The sequence below is a fragment of the Macrobrachium rosenbergii genome, chromosome 11 (genome assembly GCF_040412425.1).
Source record: "Macrobrachium rosenbergii isolate ZJJX-2024 chromosome 11, ASM4041242v1, whole genome shotgun sequence".
Lineage (NCBI taxonomy): Eukaryota > Metazoa > Arthropoda > Malacostraca > Decapoda > Palaemonidae > Macrobrachium > Macrobrachium rosenbergii.
The window spans coordinates 42,743,117-42,769,396 of NC_089751.1; the positions used below are offsets into that span (position 1 = coordinate 42,743,117).

Here is a 26,280-nt window from a genome sequence, read left to right on the forward strand (position 1 = left end):
AATTAAATTTACAAATGGAAGAGAGAGAGAGAGAGAGAGAGAGAGAGAAAGAGAGAGAGAGAGAGAGAGAGAGAGAGAGAGAGAGAGAGAGATTCATATAATTCTTTTTATTGTTTTTTTTACTTCCACTGAGTCCAGTATTATTCATAATTGGATAGGAAATAATCCAAGTAAAAAAAAGAAAAGCAATTAAAGTTGACAAACCATGATTTCAAGCTAAATCCGGCAATATTAGTAATGAAATGTCTGATACTATTACCAGTTATCTCTTACAATCTACTTAGGAACCAAGAAATGTTAATGTATCAAAGCATCACATCTGTCATCAAGAATATCTGTTTTCGCCTTATTTGAAGAAGGCACGCAAGCAAAAAGTGCTGATGCATTTCCCCTGTAAGAGATGAAACCCCAACTTTGGAAGCAATTGGCTGAGAATTCCACACTCTGCGAGTGGATGGAATGACGTCGCGGGACAAATCAAAACAACTGGCCCTAAAGGCTGCGACGTTTGCACAAATACTCGGCAATGGGGAAACCCGACTTGCATAACGAGGTCGAGCGAGAAGAGGCAGGATTCTGTCGACCAGCTTTCGAGAGCGTTACAAAGAGTAAAGGGGCGTGGCCTAACGGCGGAAGATGAAGGGAATCCAATTTGGACGTAAAACTGTTCAGTTTATCAGTCGGGAGGCTTTTGATTCCTCTCTCAAAGAAATGTGATATATGGGGGAGATTCATGGATGCAGAAACATCATGGATACAGAAACTGCATGGATGCAGAAACTTCATGGATGTAGAAACATTATGGATGATACTTCATGGAGGCACAAACTTCATGGATGCAGAAACATCATGGATGAAGAAACCTCGTGGAGGTAGAAACATCATGGATGCAGAAACATCATGGATACAGATACTTCATGGATGCAGAAACATCATGGTTGCAGAAACTTCATGGATTAAGAAATATCATGGCTACGGGAACTCAGCAGATGCAGAAACATCATGAATACATGGATGCATCTTGGAGGCAAAAACTTCATGGATGCAAAAATATCTTGGATACAAGAACTTCATAAATGAAGAAACTTAATGGATTCATAAACATCATGGCTGCAGAAACTTCATGCATGCAGAAACATCATGGATGCATAAACACCATAGCTGCAAAAACATCATGGAAACAGATGCAAAACATCATGGATGCATTAAGTTCATGGATGAATAAACATCATGGGTGCATTAACTTCATGGCTGTAGAGACATAATGGATGCACAGAAATACTTTCATGGAAATTGAAACTTCATGGACAAAGAAACTTTGGATGAAGAAACTTATGGATGCAGAAACTTCATGCATGTATAAACATCATGGGTGCAAAAACACCATGGATAAAGAAGCTTCAAGGATGCAAAAAAATAAAGGATGCAATAACTTCTCGGATGCAGAATCTTCACGGATGCAGAAACATCATAGATACAAAAACATCATGGATGAAGTAACTTCACAGAGAAACATCGTGGATGCGGAAACCTCACGGATGCAGAATTTTCATGGATGCAGAAACATCTTGGATTTAGAAACATCATGGATGCATAAACAGAAACATCATGGATGCAGCAGAAACTTTATGGATGCACAGAATTTTTCATAGCTGCAGAAACTTCACGGGTGAAGAGTCTTCATAGAGGCAGAAACATCAAGGATGCAGAAACTTCACGGATGCAGAGTCTTCATGGATGCAGAAACATCATGGATACAGAAACATCATGGATGCAGAAACATTATGGATACAGAATTTTCATGGCTGCAGAAACATGGATGCAGAATCTTCATCGATGCAGAAACATCATGGATGCAGAACCATCATGGATGCATAAACATATGAAGATTCTACATGGCAGCACCAGCTCCAGGCTTAGATGCAGTCACAAAGAGTGAAAAAGGAATCTCTCTCAGTGATTTTTGGGTTGGACACAGGACTTCGCAGTGAGAACAAAGCAGAATCTGGGACAAACGCTCAAGAGAGTAAGTTTTTTTTTATTTTATGAATCAGCCAATAGACTTGGCAGTGGATCCTTCCGCTAGGTATTCTATAATTACTGACCAATTTTTTTAACGCTGGATGGAATTTTAGAAGTCTTTAATGAAAGATGATATAGGAAGAATCTCTGGATGGTTAATGCCCATTGTAACTAAGGGGGTGGGAGGGGTGTTACCTCCCGGCGGCACTGTCCAGGGGAGGCACTCTGACATCTAAGATCAACTCATGAGTCAGCTCAGATTGTCAAACCTGTCAATAGAGCATGATTTTGCGGGCTGCTGAAGAGCAGAGCCCGTGCCAGCACAAGGCTGGCTAAATCTAACTACTAGCGCATAAAATTACTAATCAATGTTGTTATTAGCTAATTCGCTTCTAACAAAGCTCGTAGGGTTCCGTTATGGATCTGCTGTGTTATTTTTGTTTTAGCTTTATGAAATAAAATAAATGACTGAGACGTTAAGACTTAAAATGTGCGTTTAATTTTCACCATTTTAGTACTTTTTAGCACGGCAATGGGGAGACAATTTCAGAGTCCGCCCCGGGTGCCACTAATGCTAGTTACGCCACTGGTTGTAACTAAATCTAACTGACAATCTACATAATAGTGTTTAATACTATATCGAGTGCAACGGATCTCCGTTGCACACGTATCTCCCTTGAAGAGTTCCTATTCCCGTCAGTCACCTCATGACTCTGTGGGCGATACTAAAGGGTGTTTGTAGCACTCAATAGCTGTACTTTTTTTTAGCCTTTGTCTTTACCTCCGTCCCCCCTTCCTTACATCAGTCTTACTGTTCAACCTCTTTACTACACTCTTAGTCCAGCTGTGGAGTTTTCCTCCCAGCTCCACCTTCAGATCCTAGTACTTCATCTGTTAGATCGTTTCATCTTTCTTTTCAATGTCCTAAGCACAAAATTATCAGAATTTCATGAAATCAGATCCTGACCGAATTCTGAAAATTTTCAGATATAACAGAAACAATGAAAGGCGTTACAAACTTGTTACAGAAAACTCGCCACAACTCTAGCATCCTTAACTTTTATCATTCTAGCAATATGCCTTTGAAAGTACAAACTTCGTAAATTATCCTTGGTATATTACCCTGAACATTTATCGTGTTCGCATCGCCAATTAACCTACCGTGTAAATGGGGAGATGAATGGGATAATGAACACGGGGGAAGTTTATTATGCCAAGTTTACAGCATGAAAGAAACTCAAAACAGTTTATGAATAACGAAAAATTAGCTTAGGTACCCCTAAAATGGTAAATTTGGGATGATCCGATCTCCATAACGTGCTTCTGAAAGATTAGAACAGCTCCCCTAATACTAGTCCTGGCCTCTTGAAGAAAATGTTACAGAAAACGCGATAAATACTTTCCATAGAAAATGTAATGTTAAGGCGATGGCAATTTTCATGGCAAACCAATATAAATAGATCCATTATTTGGCAATAGCTGTTGGGAAAGATTTTAGGGTAGAATCAGGGCCGTTTCTAGCTTCGTTGGGGACCCTAGGCAAGATGCTGTTTGGGGGCCCAAACAGACAGGTAGGTAGGTACTTCATATATCCCGGAGGCGTTTGTCAAACTGTGATGAAGCGACTCCCAAAAAATAAATACTGACCATGAAAACAGTAAGCAAAAAGAATTACATCTGTAAGGCAAAAACTGAGGGATCCTTAGGCATTTGAAACAGAAAATCCTTACTTTTGAGATAATTCAAGTTAAAGACGGCAAAGTATTTTTGGTGGTTTTTCTTGATTATTTGATTATTTTTGTTGATTTTTTAAGTTTCCTGGCATTGATCCTTCTCCTGCTTCATAATCTGTATCTTTTACAGCCTTCCTTTTCTTTCTGGTCTTTTCCTTGAATGGCAAGTCCATAGTTTCATCTAACTTGGTTAGGTATGATGATGAAATATTAGTGTGCTGGAAGCCAAGACAGGTATCTAAGTGACTGGCCTTATAGCCTGCATTATAATTAGCAACTGCTTGTGCAGCAGCAAAGTGCAGCATCTGTTTGGTAATATTTTTATGTTTTGGACAATATCTCCACAGTCTTGAGTGGAGAGACTCATTTCTGCTCTCTTGTGCCAGGACCTATCATATGAGACATCCATATGTAATAAGTCTCTCCTAGGTGCAATGCCATGTTTGTCAATATAATACTTGAAAAGTTCTATGGTATTCATATGTAAACTTCTCACTTTTGCTACATCCAATTCAGTAATGTGTTGAGCATATCTTTCGTAAGTTTTATTACTAATTTTCCTTAAACTCAAGCACCCAATCAGTTTTGAAAACCCATTGTAGCCTAACCCCAACAACATTGTTACATAAACAACCATAGAAGTTAATGGTAAAAAGCTTGATTTACATGTATCTTCATCATTTATAATAACTTCACGCCCTCTGCACATAACAAAAATGGAACAGTCAAGTAATTTATATAATATTTTCACGTCAATATTTGAATTTTCACGACAATATGAACAGGCCATTTTTCTAAACACACCTTCAATATAATCACATTTCATAATACAGTACTTCCCACTGGTTGCGTCAACAGGCTTTCCACTGAATACGATTTATGTTCTAAAGAAGAACGTTTTATGGATAGACTTTCTTTCCCTGAGGATTTTCTTTTCAGTTTCAAGTTTTTGCTTGAGTTCACCCCCTAAATGTGCATCCTTTGATTCTGTTGTTTCCCTGGCCTAGGCATCTTGGAACAACTGTATAACGAATCGAACTAAGTAATATTACCTGGAAAAACGAAGGAATATAACATCGTTGAATTCAGTCATTCTTGGTACCTCTCACTAAATGTACACAAACTTTCATGGAGACATTGATATGAAACGGCGTGCGATACAAAGTAGTTGCTTGGCAACTACCCGCCTTTGGTATCGAAATGACTCGAGGACAAACGTTTATCTATCCGAGAAACGTAAACATCGCAAGAAACCACGAAAAAATTAGAAAATCCGAAAGTAATAAAGAAATTGCGATCTGTAATGTTTTGACAGAAGTCAAGAACGACCAAGTGGCATTTGAACAGAGGGTGGTATTTAAACATGAGCGCGCGCAAACGCGCTAAAACCCACTGAAACTGAAAGTACAGTCTATAGTATACTACGGGTTGCTTATCTAGATTTCGGTTTGACGACCATTTTTACCTAAAATATAGGGTTTAGGGTCCCTTAACGGGAATGATGGGCCTAACTAATTATATATCACAGAAATCTGTGGTGTCAACAATTGCAATTAATTACACAATTGCTAATAAATGAAAATTGTCATAGGTATACATATAAGGTGCACATGATAAAATCTTTTAAATTTTCAAATTTTAAATTTGAAAATTAAAAATTTTCAAAGGGAATCGGGGGTCCCCGAGTGGCTTGGGAAATTTAAATTTTCCAAGCTACCCCGGGGGCCCACCGGTGGCTGCGGGGCCCTAGGCAATCGCCTAGTCCGCCTATAGCTAGAAACGGCACTGGATCGTATTTGTGAGTAAGGGGTCACAATTACGTGGAGTTTGGCGAGGGGGAGGGGGGACGAAGCCCCCTGGCCAGCTTAGGACACGTCTTCCGAGTTTAGGTTAGGTAAAGGTATGTCTGGTTAGGTCATAATTCCCTCTGAAATGCCTACTACAGAAATACTTACTAGGCCTACAGTAGCCCTGATTCCTCAGTCCGCATTCGCTCCAGATTATTGCCCTTGAGGGCTCACTTTGTTCACATCATTTTGGTTAACTGGCTGAATTTTTCTAACGTTTATAGCTACTAATAGCAACTCTAGAAGCAAATAACAAGTGCGTGTGGTAATGTTCATTTTTTATGTTATTGATGTTTGTTACAATTAATCTCTAGATCTAAAGTAGTCGTTGTAATAATTTGTCTATTACAAATTCTGCAGTTATAGGTACTTTTATAGACAAATATCAAAACATGTACTTTGCTTCACCAAAATAGATCATTTAATTTGCCTTATTTACTAGTAAGTTGTAATTGGTCACCGTCGATTTCCTAGTAGCCGGGAAGAAATATATATGGGTGCCACACAATAACGACGCTAATGGTGCTAATAGTAAAAGATTATATCACTGACACAATACTACGAAATAATAATTGGTGTTACTATTAAAAGGTTATAACCCACCACACTGTACTTTGGGCTGAGCCATAACACTTGGTAATTCGAGATCCGAGTTACCTATCCTGATCTGTTTTAATAATAGTCAGTAAACATAAGCCTATCTTTCTTAATAAAGCATGTATTTTATAATGCATATATAGCCGATTCAAGGATGAATATACTGTTGTTGTTTTTTTTGTAAATCTGGAATTATTTGAATAAATATGCTCAACATTTAGAAAACAAGCGCAGCTCATTAAGCTAGCTCTTTAGCGTGAGAAATTCCTCTCACAATAATTTTTTCTGATGTTTTTGTGTATTCACTGGTTTCCAATCTAGCGGATCCAGGGTTGGGGGTACTTAGTTATGTGCCATGAAAAATAATGACAAAATAATAATTTTAAGATTTAGATAAATAACACAGATGAGAAATACAAAAGTGGGAAAAGATAAAAATCTATTATGATACGACAGAAGTACTTCATGCAAAGCTAGCATTTTCCAGTATATATATACTGTATAATATATATATATATATATATATATACATACATATATATATATTTAATACATATATAACATATGTGTGTGTATAACATGAAAATTGGTGGCCCCCCTCCATGAAATTTTTCTGGACCAGCTAGTGGTTTCCATGCGATCTATCTCTTACTGTAGAGTTATCAGTATCGGGTGGCTCATAAAAAATCCAAATGTGTTCGCATATTTATGTATTTTGTAGAAATATTCACGTCTCTATTGCATGTCATAACAAGGGTGAAAGAACCCCATCTATATTCGAGTATGACACTCTTACATGATTTTGCCTGATTTTTACTATAATAATTCATTTCATATATGAAGTAACTCTTAGAGAATGTATTGCGCATATCACGTGCGGTAATACTTGAAGGTGTTATTGGATCTTGTTTGTACCTCTCGCCAGAGAAGCCATTAATCGAGCTCAAGAGATCGGGAGGGGAAAAGAAGGGTAGTTGTCTGTCCTTCTTCAAGCCCCTCTATGGGCGTGTATGCGTATGTGCGTGCACTGTGAGGGCGTGACGTCGCCCAAAATTGGGATCATGCCAAGATTAGCGAACCCAACATCTCAAGTACAGCAACCCAAATCCCCATGTAAAGAATGGACACCCAATGATCCGAACTCCATGTCCAATGAGGGGCTGGACAAACACGGCGAAACAGTGATTCATCTACACTGTTTCGCCGTGTTTAGTACTAGCCCCTGAGGTGTCAAATGTATTTCGCCTTGTTTAGTGCTAGCCCCTGGGGGATCAAATGTCTGGTACCGAAGTGTTCATGTCTAGAACAGAGAACCCGATTATTCCCATGTAAAGAATAACGAACCCAATAACCTTCTTGTAAAGAATAGCGAACCCTGCTGCGAGTGGGTTCGCCAATCTTGACATGATCCCAAAATTGTATTGCCACACACCACCAATTAATTCACTACTTTAACAAATATGTTGAAATTCCACGGCATTATATTTGGAATTTATTTTTGATAACGAACTTGAGAATTATCTTAAAGTTTTTTATGTTCATGTAAACTCTTGTAAGTCAGTTCTGTATTCGTGGGACTTTTATAACTTGTCTTTTTCCCCAATAAAACCCAAACGCAGGACGGAACGTCCGGTTACGTAGAGCTTCATTAATGATGTGTCACCCTCGTTAGCAATGAATTGGGTTGAGAGATTATCTTTTAGCGGTTTTTTGACCAAGAACGACATTAAGCATAAGTACAGTCCACTTTGCCCAAACAATCACCTTTAGCAGAACTATAATAAAGTAGTCTGAAGCTAAAACGCTGATTGATAGAAAGGGTTCAGTTATTCTGTGAAGGTAGGAAAATTAAAAAAGAGGAAGGAGAGGGTCTTAGAAGCATTAAAACGAATTGAGTTTTACTGCCTAATTCTCGAACGAGGCGGTGAAACTACCCACAGTGCTATCAATAACGTTTTATAAGAGAAAATTACCTGACCAGGACGACGGGGAAAACAGGACGATTTGTCAGGTAACGAGGTCACAAGTAACAAACTTGTATAACAAAGATTAGCTTTAGACACGGTCAGGAGCCTTAAATACTGAGAATAATAAAAAGCTTTTAGGGTAACTTTGGATCTGAACGAAACTGCAGGAAAATAAAAGGGCAATATCATCATCGAACGTTTTAAGAGAGGTGTAATAAATGCACAAAATACGAGTTTTAAAGTTCTGAGAGAAAGCACAGGTTGGACAAAGGTAACGATTGGAATCACTAAATGAAAAGCTCGAAGAATTGAAAGAGCCAAAAAAAAGCAGATTTTGAAACTGAAAGCCAGCTACAGATCCATTAGATCAAAGGATAGGGGAAAGCCAGAAATGCAGATGAGTTGGGCTAAAGAGAAGAGTACGCTCTCCTTTTGCAAAAAAATTCTCGTCCCTGTGAAGCTTAGTTTTACAACATTGCTACATACATTTCAAGGCAGTAAAATTCGGAACGTAACCATACTTCAGGTGTTTTAGGTACGTCCCTTCCCTAGACTGAATAAACAATATCCATGGCCAGAGGGCATAGTATACACAAGCCGAGGTTCGGAAGGAGAAAGTTTTGCTGGAAAAACTAGTGTACACTTCCATCCCCTTAGCCAATACCTCAGTAATGCCAGATGCCCAAAGGTTTTGGTTTTGGCAACTGGCGCATTCATAGATAAAAGTATGCAAGACATCATGACGAACTCAAACTAAGCATTACATATGTCAGAACAGTAACTGAGCCAAAGAAAAGAGTACAACAAGATTGTTGTCAGAGAGTCTAAAGGCGTCAAAACATTTGTCTCTCTATTGATTTGTGGTAAATTTAATGACCTGTCCAAGGTAACTGAGACTGACAAAAAAAAAAAAAAGGGAGGGGGCGGTGGGGGAGCGCCATTGAGTTAAAAATATTAAATTCGATTTTATTTACCTTCTCATGGACATGATTCATTATAACAAAGCATATATATATAAAGTTTTCCCTTTTATTCCATGCCACTTTATGCGGGGTTTGGTTTGGGACGTGATTTATCGCCTGATTTTAAAACTATATCCGTCAATACGTCAACTTTAAGCAAGAAGCCTCTGTTAATGCTTCCACTTCTACTTCAGCTGCTGCTATAAATAATTCGTGATATCAGAACGCTATATGGTACTGAAAGTCAGGTACCTTAGCAATTAACTGGGCGAGGGAACTCAAAAGAAGACCAATTACTGAACTTGAAAGAGAAATCAGGGGGAAAGTACGTCATAAATCAATAACACGTGTATACACGAGGTGAAGTAAAAAGTCAAGAGACAGAAGAAAACACACCCATTAACATTTGTTTTTACAGTTTTACGTATTTCTGTTTGTTCGAGTAAGCTATTTTTCACTTGAGCCTCCATTCTTTTATTTTGGTTTTATGAAAGAGGGCACATTCACTCTCCTCTTTAATTTTCTTGTGGGTACTTTTCTGTACTTTTCGTCATCAACTTTTAATTAAAGAAGAAACCTAACTTTTAGATATTATTTAGATTTCACTAGGATACAACTGTCAATTTAGTATGTTTTATTTTGGAGTACCTCAAAGGTAATTATCAAAAAACTTGACGGCAAATAAACTAAGCCTCCAGGCCTATGCATGGGTACTCGAATGAGGGCCTAAGAAGAACACAGAGCTCTCACTAGTTTAGTTTTAAATTTTTGGCAGGAAGGCCTATGGTTACCTTTGATGTTTCATTGGTCCGGTTGTCGCGTAGACCCCCTAAGACAGCCAACTGGGTGGGCTTCTCTGCGCCTTGCTGTTGTGACTTTAGGGCATCAGAGGCGTGGGTAATGGAACCATCCTAGGGTACCATGAACTGAATATTCGTTTATGGCTAGGGAACACAGCGAAACCGAGCATGACCTACAACCCTGTTCTTGAGCATACCTGCTGCTAGTACCAATCTATAATTCTTCTTCTTTTCAGGTGGCAATTTCCATTTTCCATAGTAAAGACGAAAACACCAATAGGGCAGTTTCCCTTAATTACCGTTAGACCTCGTCTGCGGGGTAAAACGGTGCATGTAACAAGGCTGTAATAGGGGTGGGGAAATAGGATAGCAATCAAGGTAAAGAGATGAGAACAAACTGGATTAATATGCGGCAGAGAGCGAACCCTTTTTCCTATTTTGGGATGCTCTCATCAGTTGATGAATTATCATGACGATAATGAATGACCGTCCGTGAGTTTTGATCAAGTTTCCGAGGATCTAACGATATTGGTAATGTGTAGAACTCTCAACGCCGAGAACAGGAGTAACTTTGCATAAGATCCACAATAATATATCAATGGTAGAATGTGAGATTTTATAAAAAGGTGTGAAAAGCTTTCGAACCCTATCCTTGGACTGAAGATGAACCCAGGATAGGGTTCGAAAGCTTTTTTATACATTTTTATAAAGTCTCACAATCTATCATTGATATATAATAATATTGTGGACCTTACACAAAGATATTGGTAATGCCAGATGATGGAAAGTCATCGATTAATGACCAAAAGGTGGGTGAGATTGGTCCAATCTTTAAATAATATTTGGGCGATTTATTTTGAACGCATCGGTAAAATAACAACGAAGATATCAGAAACATTCACCACTACCGCCCGCCAAGCGTGATAATCATATCAATCTTACTTGCTAACAAATAACTGTTACATGACATAAGTTAAATAAATGTGCCAATAACTTAAGAGAAGCTATTCTGCAAAAAATAAGCATTATAAACCCTACATATATATATATATATATATATATATATATATATATATATATATATATGTGTGTGTATATGTGTGTGTATGTGTGTGTGTGTGTGTGTGTGTGTGTGTGTGTGTGTGTGTGTGTGTGTGTGTGTGTGTGGGGTCATTCGCATTTCCACGCAGAGAGGCTGCTAGTTCCATGCCTTTCTCCAATCTAGTTTGGAATGGAATATAAATTGTAGGCCAAAGGCCGAGCACTGTAACCTATGAGGTCAATCAGCGCCCAAAGGGCAATTGAGGATAAAAAGATCTGAAAAGTGTTAACAGGAGCAAACCTCGCAGTTGAACCATGAAACAACTGTTAGGAGAGGGAGGAAAGAAAGTTGGAAGAGTAATTCACTGGTCAGGGCAACAAAGGCGCAGAGGTTTTAAACGTAACTAGTGAGAATAGTTCCAGCCCTCTAAGCAATCAGACCCATTCTATCTTCATTTATTTTCCCCCGATCAATGTTCCAAACGGGGAACATTCCTCTGGGTCAGTTTTCCAGAGGGAAGAATTTTAACCCTAGATAATAATCCCCCTCCCTCACTTAGGAAAAATCGCAACTAGAATTAGTAGGCAGGCATGGTCGCACAATCACTAACCTGATTATAATTATATTTAATCCTAATTCGGTTCAATCATCGTCCCCACTAGCTTGTCAATTATAGTTAGTTTTCTTGAATAATTTGTTCCTCTGTCGTATCTGTTTAAATAAATTAGCCTTTAGTTTCTTCCTAATTTTTTTTTTCTTTTTTTTACGACAACATTTTACATAGTAGTGCTGAATATTAGGTGGCGGGTAATAAAGTCACAGGAAAAAGGTCACAATATAAAAGTCACAATTTTGGACAGGAAAAAAGTCACAGGAAAAAAACTGTCACATTAATTTACGGTGGCCGGTAATAAAGTCACCGAGGAAAAAAATCACATTTCTTGGGAGTCATTGTTTTTATGGTACATACCTGATACATACCGGGTTAAAACCCTTGGGAGTCACTATCTAGGAAAGATAGTGATTTTTTTCCCGTGACTTTTTATTTTTTTACCTGGATTCGAATATTCCGAATTCGTTTCGAATACCTTTGCTGATTCTTGCTTTCATTAATCTCTATTTTTCACGCTCTTGTGTCTCATGCTTTCGTTATTGTATCTGCCTTCACACTTCTACATACTCTTTACCGTAAGGTTTTTAAAAAATTTATGAATAAATAAATTCTTGCTTTAATGCTGGGCCAAATAGTATCAAGTTTAACTGCTTTGTAAACCACCATGTAACTGATTCCGTATATAATTTAGCAGACCACAGAGACTGTTACAGTACTCCAGATTTGTAACTGCAGTTATTTACAAGAATTTTATCATGTCACCATTAATTTTTTTTATTGGAGGCTACATTTCTTAGGTGACACTGCCACATTTTCACTACATATATTGGATTGGATTATAGAATTTAGGCCAACGGCTGGGACCTTCTGAGGCCATTCAGCGCTGAAAGGGAAATTGACAATAAGGTGGTTTGAAAGGTTTTAGCTACAGGAAAGCTTAGCATTTGCAATGTGAGAATTGTTAAAGAGGCTGGTAAGTCACACTGAAGAATATGAAGGGAGATATAGCAAAAGGAAACCACATATTTTGTCTTATTTACATGAACATCGATTAGTAATCCTTCATTCCTCGGTCATTACTGCAAGCACTTTCATGTCAACTGTGATGTTGCATCATCGAAGAGTTTTATATTACTTTTTAACTTAATTCTTTTCATTTATCTCCATTAATTCCTTCCTCATCCAGCTCTATAGTTATTGCATTTTGAATTTGGTATGTTACCCATGACCTAGTTTTTGCATTATCGCCAGAAACCTAACAACTTCGTACATTTTCATACTCCATGATGATTCTGTAGTGTAAATCGCTAGTGTTATCGGTCTTCGCAGTTTGAAGGCAGATTTGCAGTTCATGCTTACGTTAAAATTTAAGTGAAGAAACAACCCCTAGACCATTTCAGTGTATCACCTTCAATGCCTATCCGTTTTTTCTTTTTTCATAACCTCATGGGGTCCTGGTCGTTTCGGCCTAAAGTCTTTTAGGCTGTAACATCCAAACGGCAATACTTTGATCGCCGAAGGGATAGTACTAAACACCGAGTCCCAACGAGCTTCCGCCATGTCTTACGGCCTAAACTTCATATGGCCTAAAGTTGAGACGGTCTAACAGGTTCATGGCCTAAAATAATACGGCCTAATCGTACCGAACTCATCTCATGCACTAATGTTTCAAATCTTAGTCCTAGTGTATTGGTGCCAGTCATTCATTTAGGTTAATGAAACCCTCCAGCCAAAGGGGGGGAGGGGGGCACTCACAGCCAAGTTGGTCAAGATTAGTTAACCATTGTATTTCACTAATTTTAATTCCTTGGCTTTTCATTTAAATGTAAAGGATCATGACCTCTACGACCTTCATGCAACCTAAGCTTTAGATGGATCGCGCAGTTGGCTTCAATAGGACTAATGCAACCGACGGGGAAACCGGTCAAGTACTCAATTACCTCGGAAGGTTGTTTTATCACTAGTCAATACCTCTGATCAACTTCCGTCTTCAGAGGAGCCTACTTTACAAGGAATTCATTCCTATAGAGATGATGCTCTGAGTGTTTGTCTTAAAGTCCTCAATAACACATGCTAACTAGGTATGTCAAGTTTGATAAGACTGCTTCTGTAAGTGGACAGTAAAATGTCATCAGTTCCTGTGATGACAATGTTACCATTCATGGGATCACTAAGACTTATTGTCACCAATATTTTTCTCGCTCCCATCAAATATTTTGGAATTGGCCAAAGATTCTACACAATTTGCTTGTGTTAATGATCCAGTGAGAAAAAAGCTCTATGATTTTACCTATAATTTAATGCCTAGAATCCGTAATAATTTAACCTCCGGAGGAACAGAAAATGGCCCAGAGTAAAATAAAAATTACACTAGCCACACTTACATCTGAACTATAGCCTTCATCGCCACCCAAATATCACATCACTTCTAGGGCATTTTAGACATGAGGGAAACCTTTGATTTAGTGGAGTTTTGTATTACTTTATATTCTGGGGCTATTTACAGTTTCAGTTTCAATAAAAACTGAAGAATTTTTTTTTTTTTTTTTTGCGATTTAATTTTGCTTTCAAAGATTAGTTTTCACTTCCTGAGTAACTAGTCTGCGCTATTATCCAGAAGCAATGATACTTTTTAGCGTTTACTTCAAATACCATCACTTTGCCTTCAACGATATTAATTCCTTAACACCACTTCGTTCTATCAGACAAAAGTCAGTTTTTTTTTTCCTGCGCTCATATTTTGTGTTCTCGAATGTCCCATATTGAACAGTTCCTTATCTAAGGAATTGTTTAATATTTGTATACATTACTTCATTTGAGGTACTAAAATCCAAATATTTTTAATATTCTATAACTATAAAAAATACATGCAAAAGTTTACATTAAAAACTGCATGCTGTAGTATAGGCAATTAGGTACCCTCTAGTGGTACTAATGGTCAGTATTTTGGTTTTATTTTAACTTTAGGCTATAAACTTATAAAAATTCCACTATAATTACATTAAACCAAAGTCAAGGCATTTACACATGGATTCGTTTAAGACAAAGAATTCTATGAAGCGTTCAGTTCTTTACCATAATAGTTTCAGACCATTAACTACTAAATCATAGACGGTAGCAGGATTACCTATGTTAATACAAAACCGACCCACAGTTTACATTGAGTAAAACAACTTTCTTTGAATGATACTACCAAGTGATGGTACATATGATCAGTCTTTTGTAATTCCAAGTAATTGCAGATCAATTCTCAGTACTGTGAAATCATGGGGATTTTAAAAGTAACTGGTCAAGTAAACAGGTCATGGTTTGGATGTCATTCGGAATTTATGGCAAGAATCTTTGAAGGTTGCAATTGCTAACATAGGTGAAGATAAGAACATCTATAATTCATACATTTAATACTATAGTATTCCTTTAAGAGACGAAGTTATCTAAAGCTTTGAACAATCAGTGTAGGACACTTTAAGGCATAAAATAATGTACATTAGCATTACCAGACTCCATTCTCACCTCATTTAAAAACTATTGTGGAATTAAAGCAAAAAACACAGGATTTCATTCTTGAATAAAGAGTTGTTTCTATTGTCTCACCACTGTTCCAGTAAACATCCTGCAATGCATAAAAAATGCGGCAGACAATCTTAATGTAAAAATATTAATCCAAGATTTTTAAAAAAATCTGTAAAATCAGGCTTTATTAATCTAAACGAAAACTTTACAATAGATCGGTTTCTAATACAAGACCAACTACATAACCCTCTGACCAGAGCAGCAGCGAAAACAGAGCAAAACTAGTGGCTAGCCAACCAAGAAGTGCTAATTAGCGAAGTAACCAAAGGAACGACCGTATAAAAGGCCAGGACGTCAGTCAGAGTTAGCCGAACAAAATTACAAAGTAATTTTGCTGAGGATGCTAAGTATACAAATGTATAGCATAAACCGGTTTTAGTCAGTGAATTGTTAACGTTAGCGTTACTGGAATAGTGTCCACTTAACCATTATATTAGTAGGTTCATCGATTGTATAAAAGCCATGGGTCTCTTTACCAAAGTGAAAATATAGGCCTGCTCATTGCATCACTGGCAATGAATATGGATAGATTTATAAGCTTTATAAGCTTTAAACTGACTAAGCTGCGTTAGGTTGAACTACAAACAAAACTCGGATATTTACGTTGAATAAAATCGCAGGATATTCAAAATTAAAAATACCTCACGAATATAAGTAACTCAAATCTTAAGGTTTAAATGTTTAAAGCAACGCATTACGAAAAAGTTACACTAGTTTTTTTTAAATGTGAAATTTAAAGTCTTTAAAAAGTTCAAAACAGATGCAAGAGTAAAACTAAATTACTGCTGAACTTCGGAAAAAAGTATTTCATGAATAGCAAAAGGTAATTCAAGTAATAACTAATGTACTATATAAAACAAATTAATAGTTGTGAGGTCTTTATTAAAAACGGCGTAGATTAAATATAAAAATTCTATCTAACTATAACCAGTCACGTTTTCATAAACCTTTAAAACTAAAAGAATCTTGGTCATGGTAAAAATAAGTAACCTGAAAGGGAAAACATAACTAGTGAACCTCCCATACCCTGCCCATAAGTCATGAGACTAATGGAACAGGGCATGTGAGGGGCCTCCACCCGTACAGGGGCACTTCCCCTGTAGGGGTGGAGCTTAAAAAAAAAAACTGTTTGGTTGGTTGGTCAAACCTGGGAAGTTAAGAGTCCATTTCAGTGTAGCTTGAGAAGTTCACCTGGCTTGAGATTTCGACTCCAGTTCTCACATGCGTAGTTTTCTTCAAAGTGTGGCTTTCTTCACAGTTTGGCTTAGATTTCACGAAAATCTGAAAGAAGTTAGGAATTTTCACCATACTGTTTCGTACTAAACCAGTTGTATCTTTACAAGATTCAAGACATACAAAGCTTAGAGAATTTAAACTAAAATCGATTAAGCTTTTAACAAGCACATTCTATTTTCAAATTACATACCTGGGAAGGAAAGAAGTGCATTTTTGTGTTGCTTGTGACGTTCTGTCTTGGGAATAGAGACTCCGATTACTTCTCACAAGCGTAGTTTCGCGCACCGAGTGAATTTGATTTCGCGAAAATCTGTAAATAGTTATCAGTTTTAACTACATCGTATTTATCCAGTCATATCTTCACAAGACTCAAGGAGGCAGATATGAAGCTTAAAAAAGGGAAGGCTTTTCACGAAGGTCAAATAGGAATTTTAACAAGAACATACTATTTTCAAATTACCTTACGGACTAAAGATTAACGTTTATGGACCACCAGAGATCACCAGACCCTGAAAAATATTAATATTTTTAGTACAGAAACAAATTATCCATGACCAATTAAGAGTTATGACCTATGGGTAAAAACTGAATTAAAGAATCATTGCAATAAACAGCAAAATCTCTATGGAACTGGATAAAAACTATATAAAAAAGTATTCATTGCTGTCCACGAATAATAGTTAGGTATAATACAACACTTACAATCGTTTGTAGTGCAAAATACTACGGGAAAAAAAGACTATCAATAATTAAGTCTGATTCAGCCACAATTCAAAGTAAAATTTAAAACTCACAGTTGATGAGACACCACAGTAACAAAGCACAACCAACCAAATAACCAAACCCATGAATTATTACGATCAAAGAAAAAAAAACTGTTAGCTGTACTCACGAAATTATTAACACGCAGATAAAAACGTTAACAAGAACCGTGGCGAAACTAAACCTTTGCAGAACCTGGTCGAGTCGTCATGATTTAAGGTAGACTATCCTTCAAACGACTGTCGCAAGTCCAACGGTACAGTACTTCTTCCTTCGCGATCTCTAAAACTACCAGGCCGCCGACAAACCCCACCATCACTAAATTCACTATGACACTGTGTTGTGTTCCCGAAACGAAACCACGTAACTCAAAGGGTCCGTTTGCAGCAGAGATAGCCGTTGCTGTGACGTCACCGTCAAGGACCATGGGGTCACCTGTTTTGAAACATGGGAAAGAAAACGACGTCCCTTTTTTTTTTTTTTTTTTTGTTTAAGGGAAAGCTTTAAAAGATTTTGTGATGCTTGAACGCTATCTGTTTTATTCTGCTTTTTATGACTTTTCAGTTCTCTGACAAAATTGGGTTTTGTGTATCGTAAGAGAAAACGTTTATCAATAATTTATTAAAAAATAAATAAAATCTTAGGTGTATTAAATAAACTTGCACGCTGTTTAAAGAAGTACTTTATTCAGTCTTGCATATAAGGAATATATCTGCCCAAAGGAAGTTTTATTATCAAAGGAATTTTTATTTGAGCGCCTTCTAGGATATTCAGCCATAATAGTGATTGTGTGTGTGTATATATATATAATATATATATATATATATATATATATATATATATATATATATATATATATATATATATATATATATATATATATGTGTGTGTGTGTGTGTGTGTGCGCGCGTGTGTGTGTATATGTATGTATACAAACATATTTATACATACATAATATAAACCCAGTTATGGAAAGCAAACCCATGGCCAGGCTATTTGTTCAGTGTTCCAACCGTATCATAAAAACTTCCCTTTCATAACAATATTCAATTGGCATCCTTTAAATAAGTACGATTCAGTGCAGACATTCTGAAGAAGACATGAATTCTTACGCAACATTCACCATCATTATCTATTTCCCATTTCTCGACCAACTTTTCGACAGAGACATCGTCATTGTTTGTTCCATTTTTTCTTTTACGTAAATAGAAGATGAGACAGAGGATATAACCTAGAAAGGAACTCAGTTTGTGTAGCCTACTCGCTGTAACACCCTAAAATGTAGGTCGCTTGACATATTTTTTGGCTGCTGAAAAGAAGGCCTCTCTCTCTCTCTCTCTCTCTCTCTCTCTCTCTCTCTCTCTCTCTCTCTCTCTCTCTCTCTCTCTCCTCTCTCTCTCTAAGTTTTTGCTTTTTAGTGTTATAAAAACTGACTGAGAAATGTGAAGATAATTCCTAACTAACTTGAACATTTTATTTCACCTTTTTGCAATCACTTGTCGTTTGTGTGTATGTAATAGTTTATATATATATATATATATATATATATATATATATATATATATATATATATATATATATATGTGTGTATATATGTGTGTTATATATATATATATATATATATATATATATATATATATATATATATATATATATATATATATATATACACACACACATAATACATATATATATATATATATATATATATATATATATATAAACACATATATATATATATATATATATATATATATATATATATATATATAAACTATTATATATATATATATATGTATGTATAAATGCAACTGAGTATGTGTTTATCTCTCTGCTCTGGTAGGTAGGTCAATTTATAATTTTATCGCTAACTAGGTCTGCAATGCTGCAGTTCTGGTAAATATCAACCCGGCTGAGAATAGAAATAAAAAACGAGGAAGGGAAGCATGTGTTGCTGAAGGATGCTGGGCCTGTAAAAAGTAGAGCCGCCAGGAGATGGAATGAGACAAAAAAATAAGGGGGGGGAGAGGGGAGATTTGGAGAGATGCTTGATTAGGAAAGGATGTAGCTTCCACTTGCCTCGCTCAGTGAGAGAGAGAGAGAGAGAGAGAGAGAGAGAGAGAGAGAGAGAGAGAGAGAGAGAGACAGAGAACCGTATTTTATTTCATAATTCTCGATTTTCACTTATAACATGAATGTTTTTTTTTTTTAGTAATTTTCTGTGGCCTTTATCCATTTGCATCATTTTGTTAAATAGATTTTGGTTACCTATGCATAACAGCTTGTATCAGAAAAGTATTAGTTATTTCTCATTAGTTTTTTCCACTATCATCGCTTTTTCATTTTTATTTATTTTAATACCATATAGGATGAAAAGCTTTATTCTAAAGCGTTTTATGTTCACCATATTGATTCCAAAGCACTTTATGTTCACCATATTGATTCTGAAGGATTTTATGTTCACCATATTGATTTTAAAGCACTTAATGCTCACAACATTGATTCTAAAGCACATTATACTCACTATATTTATTCTAAAGCACTTTATGTTAGCCATATTTATTCTAAAGTACTTTATGTTCAACATATTGATTCCTGGGCACTTTATTATCGCCTTATTGATTCAACAGCATCCTATGTTCACCATATTGATTCTAAAGCACTTTATGTTCACCATATTGATTCAAAAGCACTTTATGTTCACCATGTTGATTCTAAAGCACTTTATGTTCACCATGTTGTTTCTAAACCAATTTATTTTCACCATATTGATTCTGAAGCACTTTAGGTTTACCATATTGATTCTAAACCTGTTTATGTTCACCATATTTATTCTAAAGCACTTGATGTCCACCATAGTGATTCTAAAGCACTTTATGTTCATCATGTTGATTCTAAAGCACTTTATGCTCACCATATTGATTATAAAGCACTTTATGCTCATCATATTGATTCTAAAGAACTTTATGTTCACTATGTTGATTCTAAAGTACTTTATGTTCACCATATTGATTCTAAAGCTCTTTATTATCACCTTATTGAATCAACAGCACTTAATGTTCACCGTGTTAATTCTAAAGCACTTTATTATCACCTTATTGATTCAAAAGCACTTTATGTTCATCATATTGGTTCTAAAGCACTTTATGTTCACCATGTTGATTCTAAAGCACTTTGTGTTCACCATGTTGTTTCTAAAGCACTTTATGCTCTCCATATTGATTCTAAAGCACTTTCTGTTCACCATATTGATTCTAAAGCACTTTATGTTCACCATGTTGATTCTAAAGCACTTTATGCTCACCATATTTATTCTAAAGCACTTCTTGTTCACCATATTGATTCTAAAGCATTTTATGTTCACCATGTCGATTCTAAAGCACTTTATGTTCACCATGCTGATTCTAAAGCACTTTATGTTCACCATATTTATTCTAAAGCACTTGATGTTCACCATGTTGATTCTAAAGCACTTTATGTTCACCATGCTGATTCTAAAGCACTTTATGTTCACCATATTTATTCTAAAGCACTTGATGTTCACCATAGTGATTCTAAAGCACTTTGTGTTCACCATGTTGATTCTAAAGCACTTTATGTTCACCATATTGATTCTAAAGCACTTTATGCTCACCATATTTATTCTAAAGCACTTTATGTTCACCATATTGATTCTAGAGCACTTTATGTTCATCACATTGATTCTAAAGAACTTTATGTTCACCATGTTGATCCTAAAGCACTTCATGTTCACCATATTGGTTCTAAAGCACTTTATGTTCTCCATATTGATTCTAAAGCACTTGATGTTCACCATATTTATTCTAAAGCACTTTATGTTCACCATATTGATTCTAAAGCACTTATGTTCACCATATTGATTCTAATAAACTTCAGGTTTACCATATTGATTCTAAAGCACTTTATGTTCACCGTATTTATTCTAAAGCACTTTAAGGTCACCATATCGATTCTAAAGCGCTTTATGTTCACAATATTGATTCTAATGCACTTAAGGTTTACCATACTGATTCTAAAGTACCTCATGTTCACCATGCTGTTTCTAAACCACTTGATGTTCACCATATCGCCCAGGTTTTTCAATACTCCTCTTGTGTTTATTTTTTCTATAGGTTTCCATTTTATTGTCAGACCAACAGAAAATGCTAAACATCAGGTTATGAATACGATAAATGATAAAGTTGAGATGGTAGTATACATAAGAAAGGTAAACCAACCTGGAATGGAACAAGACGTCCTCAGCTTATCACGGTATATGCAGAAGCGCCGATAATGGAAAGAATATTATTTTTCCCAGCGAATCGAACATAAAAATTATATAATTGAAAAAATCTTGATTTGGAAAATTATCAAAGTGTACCAAAACGAAGCATAATCAGATTAGACAAAGCATAATCTGAAATTTCCATGAATCCGGTTTATTTGCTTTTGAACCATCTGTACACCGTTTTTTTTTTTTTTTTTTTTTTACCAACTTAATATTCATTTATGTCTTAATTTTATTATCCTGAGCCATATGCTGATTCTCTGTCTTGCACTGTGTTTCATTTTAACAGCTTATATTTGGTAACCAGGAAATCCGAACAATATGCACCGCAATTAGTGCCAAATCACAATTAAAGAAATCTGTAATGAGTCCTTTGCCTTTCCCGAGACGTTATTAGCCCGTGTAAATATTGTTGCGTAATTTGGCTTAATAATGATTGCAAAAACTTATCATCAATAATCAGTCATTTTCATTTGAAGAGGTTTTCTGGAATTACGGTGGATATAGGATTTTGCAACTTATTGAGGAAATTAAAGGAAATTAGGACAGATTATTTTAAATTTGCTAATCGAATTCAGGATGAATTAAGAGTGGAGATTGTATTGCATGGAATATTACAAATACTAAACATCTGAATTCACAGTGATGAAAGGAAGCACAACTAATATTATAACTTCGACAAAGATATAAAGACAGACTAAGGAAACTAGTAATAGAATATCGTTTATTATTTGATCACTCGATATGTACGAAACTAAAATTCTCTTGATGCGATATAACATGAGGCGCGTGGCAATCTAACTTCTCTGTAATAAGAAGGAAGTGAGCTCCTACGCGCGTAGGTTTCAGAGAGGATGAAGACAGTGGATGCCGTGGGTTATTCTTACGGTGAGATGTAATTCTGGCTTGAAAAGTGTCGTCTTACTTCCCTATATTAGTTCGCGTAGATGCAGTTATACAAATGCACACACACATACATATATACAGTATATATATATATATATATATATATATATATATATATATATATATATATATATATATATATATATATACACACACACACACACACACACACACATATATATATATATATATATATATATATATATATATATATATATATATATATATATATATATATATACATACGTATATATAATATATACATATATATATATATATATATATATATATATATATATATATATATATATATATAATATATATATATATGTGTGTGTGTGTGTGTGTGTGTGTGTGTGTGCCAGTTTTCGCAAGAAGAAATGGCGCCAGTGGTGTGTGTGTGTGTGTCTATGTGTTTGTGTAATACGCATTCATTTGGGATTTTGGCCCCAGCAAATACGTCGTGTAGGTTTACATTGGGGTCGTAATTAGTGAATTTATGTCCTGGTATATTCGTAAACATCTTAGTAAACATACCGACGCTTCTCAGGTAGTTACAGGAAAGGACAATTTTTTTATTTTTTTTGGTCGAGCAGTTAATTAGGTGTACGCATAAGATATTAAGAAGTTTATGTCAGATACTTTTCTGGTTAGGTCTCCACATCTCTCTCTCTCTCTCTCTCTCTCTCTCTCTCTCTCTCTCTCTCTCTCTCTCTCTCTCTCTCCACACCTAGATATCTATCTATTTGGGAGCATAAAGTGAAATTTATTAAGAATTTACATCCGTCTGAACAAAGGAGATATACGCCATTTTGATAAATTTTGGAAGGACCAGTCATGAAAAATATAATTAATCACAACTGAAAAATTTAACTGTAGGATCCCGATGAATGACATGAGATAAATAACCGCATGGTTGAAAAGTATTAGCCAAGTGTTCTAATTTCTTGCATTATTCGTTGCTTACGTAAATGGAATAATCAGAAGGATTGTTGATAATGGTGGAAGTGGATGTTAGTGGATAACCTATTATTCTGCGGACTAAAGAGGACAGCGAAGAGAAAGTACTGCCTCTGGTGAAATACTTTTAATATGATTGCGAACAGGTGAAAGTGAAAAGTGAATGTTGGTACGAATAAGGGTATGATGAATAATGGAAAACAGGGAGGTGTATCGTGAACACAAATAAGAGAGAAGCCTGGAAATGGGGTGATGTCGGCGAGTTACAGCAACTTTCAACTTTTTCCTGTTGCGATAATGTTAAAACTATTTCGCCAGCAACAGCGTCTTCTCTTTGGCTTTCTTTAATGAAAGTACGGTGACACAAACTGCTACTCATGTTGAAGGCAATGAGAGGAAGTCCGTGGCAATTTCAATAATTGCGAATAACTGAAGCATATTTTTAAAGGGAAAATAAAAACTATATAGCTGGTTCCCTGAGCCAGTTCTTTTGTATGGAAGCCATGTAGAATTATTGTGTAGGCTGAGAATAGGAATAGACAAGGATTGTCGAAATGAACTACCTGAGTAATACACATTCCATCAGAGTGTTGTAACGGAGAAAAATAATGTGTACAGAAGATAATGGGGAAATATGGACCATGGCCATAGATGGAAAGACTAATGCAGTGTCTTGAGTATTGCGTATAGCTCAGGAAAGATAGACAAGAGATATATAGGGAGCATACAGTTGATGAAGACTTAATGTACAGGAATAAAAAAATCTAATATTCAGGCAATGCATATGCACACACACACACACACACACACAAAGGTAAGCTGATAACTCTACATAAATATTATTGATAAGATGTTGATAAATTTTGTGTATATGAATGAGTACCCTGCAATGACTTTTACTTTATCGATTTAAAAACAACACACCCAGAAGTGAAATAACCATTGGACCAATAAACTAGTAAAATATGAGAGAAAATCATAAACAACTTAATTATATATTTTACATAATAGATGATATCTATACCGGTTGTACAAAGATGACAATTTTGAATATCAGTTATTTTATTTTTCAATAAAGAACAAAATGAATTATGTTTAAATTTATGAAACATTACTTTAATCTCTTAGAGTGAATAATCTTTTACTTAAAATAAGAACTTTCAGTAACGTGTTTTGCCCCGATAAACGCACTCTCTCTCTCTTTCTCTCTCTCTCTCTCTCTCTCTCTCTCTCTCTCTCTCTCTCTCTCTCTCTCTCTCTCTCTCGTGAATTTTTTTGATTGGCGAATACATTATCATCAAAATATATAACGAGAAAACAGTGAATTACTCAATAAACATGAATTCAGTTTCCCTTGACATGATTAGCGCCCAAACACTGAAAAGCTATATTTTATCATAGGCCTAATAATTAATTAACCATCCTTTTAATAATACAAAGTTGGGACCATTTAGATTAGTAATGATTCACTTTTCTTTGTTCTTAACTCTTTTTCGATTTCGAGGCAATTTAATTTCGAAGGATGCTGGGAATGTTCCGAGATATTTTGATAGTTTGAAAATGGTTAATTAACTCGTTCATTTCACAGTTAATAACAGATGATTTGCTCGAATTTCATTAGTCAGTCGCAATAACACTTTGCTGAAGTGTTTTGAGTTCACGATCACACTGACCACCGCGCTGGCTTCAAAATTCTTCGTTGGATTGACCAAGATCTACTTCTCGGGTTTGACAGTTGGTAAATTTCACCCTATGCTTTGGTATGGCATTAGAGCTTCAGAACAAATTGTTGTTGCCCATCAGTTGAGATGAAACGACAATGCAATGGGCGATTAAATTCTCGATTTCTTATTATTTTTAGAAACGATTTCCACTGTAATGATTTGGAAATTCACGTTTGAAATGAAATGAAGAGGGGGGGAGAGGTGGGGAGTGGGATATCATTTTCCCTCAAGATATGGACCTCCATGATAACTAATTAAGTTCAATGTATAGCCGTGGACATTAATTTTCTTACAGACAGGGTTAACTGACAGATAATTTTTAAATCCCTAACGAGAGCAAGATCTCAAACAGATGCAAACACAGTTAATCATAAAATGAAAATCTGCACATTATGAAAATTAAGCTAAACAAGAAAAATGGAATAGAAAGTAAATTAGATAAGACTGGTACTCAAATTACTGATTGACTGAGAAGCAACAAATCACCAACACATTGCTTGCACTTTAGTATTGCATTATGAAAAAACGAAAAATAGCAACTTTTCATAGTTGTTGAAAAAGCGTGAGAAAATTATCAAATATATTATATTTTCAGTTTAGATTTTCTCAGAAAAGTGGACCTATATATATATATATATATATATATATATATATATATATATATATATATATATATATATATATATATATATATATATATATATATATATATATATATATATATATATATATATATATATATATATATATATATATATATATATATATATATATATATATATATATATATATATATATATATATATATATATATATATATATATATATAAACGTGTGTATGCATGGGTGGTCAGGGGACAATGTTTACATACTGTGACAGTCTCTACTAGAGAGGAGATCTGCTTCGGCAATAAACTATCGCAAGAAATTTATTTTTACCTTTTTTGAAGAAGTTTCCTTTTCCGCAAGTGAATCTCGGCAAGAAAATCTGGAACGCATCTCTGGCGAATTAATGAAGCAATTAGAGCTTCTTCTTCTCTCGGTCTCATGACGTCAGCTCCGTCAGGGAACCGAACCCAGAGATGTTTCTGCGCGAGAAATGGGTCTCGGAAATTAACTTGAAGTATCGAAAGATTAAGCCTCAGATAAAAGTTTTAGGATTACGTCCTGCAAAAAAATAACAGTATCGTGGGTGTCTTCATATGACTGCTTTAGTCTTTAGGATTTAGAACAAGGACTTTGCTGTAA

General features: G+C 35.5%; 1 protein-coding gene across 4 annotated transcripts in view; it reads right to left on the bottom strand.

Annotated features, from left to right (window-relative positions):
- LOC136843378 (helix-loop-helix protein delilah-like) overlaps positions 1-17,912 on the bottom strand; it is a 125,430-nt gene extending 107,518 nt beyond the window's left edge. The window contains exons 1-5 of one of the 4 annotated variants that reach the window (XR_010854534.1): positions 17,285-17,532; positions 16,853-16,901; positions 16,583-16,702; positions 16,304-16,437; positions 14,968-15,196 (exon numbers count right to left, since the gene is read on the bottom strand). The gene's annotated coding sequence lies outside the window, so the exon portion shown is untranslated. Of the gene's footprint in view, positions 1-14,967; positions 15,197-16,303; positions 16,438-16,582; positions 16,703-16,852; positions 16,902-17,284 lie in introns of those variants that run through there. The other 3 variants (XR_010854535.1, XM_067111727.1, XM_067111726.1) reach the window with 3 other exon arrangements.
- Positions 17,913-26,280: the final 8,368 nt, after the last annotated feature.